The following is a 1627-nucleotide window of genomic DNA, read 5'->3' as shown; positions in this document are numbered from 1 at the left end:
TATAGACTCTTATAATTATAACCTTTATTTTTCATAAAGATAACATATATTATCCATAGACTATTCAATTTCTGAATGATTTCATAGATATTTCATTTTTATATAGCCAATGTTAACAATTGAAATATTTTAAAATGCTATAAATATATAGTCATTATATAAAATGTATATATATATATATATATATATATATACAGTATATTATACATAATTACTATATTGTATGTAGTACACATATATTTTTATATTTATATATCATTGAAAAAAATCGTCAACTATAAAACAAATTGATTTTCATTTTTTTTTTCCAACAGCAGACAATAGTGTCAATATTCAGCTTAATTCAGTTCAATGCTGATTGAATTTATTTCAATAATTTTGTTTATGTTGTACTTGAAAAGACCTTGAAAGTGAAGAAAAAAAACTTTTGTTTGTGTGCTTCAGGCCTTGTTTGTGTACCTTGCTCATAAAATGTGCCGATAAATTGATCAAATCAAACACAAAGTGCAAGATAAAATATGAACTAATCAGTTGTTTAGTCTCAGATTGAGCCTGCTCAGTTCAATACATCCAATAAATCATTACTGTAGTCTCATTACTGTAGTCTCATTACTGTAGTCGAATTGTTTTCCCTTGATCAATATGAAGACACTGCTAATAATCATCAGAACGTAAAAAAACGAACGGCTCTTTTCAAAGCTGACCTGAGCTTTTATCTCCTCAAGGAACTCTCAAATCTCACACTGTATTTATCACAGCTTTTATCGCTACTTAAACGTCAATTGTCAAATCATTTATTTCCTTCGCTATCACTATAAAAAGGAGGGAAAAAATATATCGGGAGTGCATCTGAAAGTCCACCAATTACCCATCACTTTAGAGCGCAATTATGAATGCATGCGGTGAGAATTAGCAAATAGAAGACAATGACACTGATCACCCTCAATTGTCCTCACTGAAACACGTCTCTCAATCACATAATGAATGCAGATTACTTGGGCTTACAGGTCATGAGGAGCACATCCGTCATGTGTGATCGCCGGAGCACACACAGAAAAAGACCGGAGGATTTTCAGATGAGGGCTGAGATGAGTTCACATGCGGAGTATGAAACATCATCACATGTGAATTCATTACGAGGGACGGACAACATGCGAAGGCCGAATCTCTTCATGAATGATAACGCTGTCACAACATGGCCAGATACAATAGTCCAGTATCGAAATTTCCTTTGCAGCAAAAATCTGTTTCAAAATATGTTGCATAGCCATACAATGAAAGCGATGTGCATTTCATGAATATTCACTGAGAAGTTATAGTATTAATTAATAAAAAAAAAAATACAATTAATAAAGATAATTAATAAAAATAAAATTAATAAAATAAAATATATAAATATATAAATAGAAATGTGGCACATTAGGTTGCATTTTATTTCATAATTCAACTGGAGCAAGTATGTTGCAGAGCCATAAAATGTAACAAGCAATATGCATTTAATGAATATTAATTGAGAAATAAAATAAAATAAAATAATGTGGCACTTTTATTTGCATTTTATTTCATAATTCAAATGTAACTAGCAATGTGCATTTCATGAATATTCATTGAGCAATTATATAAATAA

General features: G+C 29.9%; 1 protein-coding gene across 1 annotated transcript in view; it reads right to left on the bottom strand.

Annotated features, from left to right (window-relative positions):
• Positions 1-1627, bottom strand: part of LOC107693650 (zinc transporter ZIP11-like) — a 53577-nt gene that overhangs the window by 35736 nt on the left and 16214 nt on the right. The gene's annotated exons all lie outside the window — the stretch shown is intronic.

The sequence above is a fragment of the Sinocyclocheilus anshuiensis genome, unplaced genomic scaffold, assembly GCF_001515605.1.
Source record: "Sinocyclocheilus anshuiensis isolate Anshui unplaced genomic scaffold, SAMN03320099.WGS_v1.1 scaffold546, whole genome shotgun sequence".
Classification (NCBI taxonomy): Eukaryota; Metazoa; Chordata; class Actinopteri; order Cypriniformes; family Cyprinidae; genus Sinocyclocheilus; species Sinocyclocheilus anshuiensis.
Note: the sequence above shows the minus strand (reverse complement) of the source record. Positions and strands in the feature narration are given on the sequence as shown.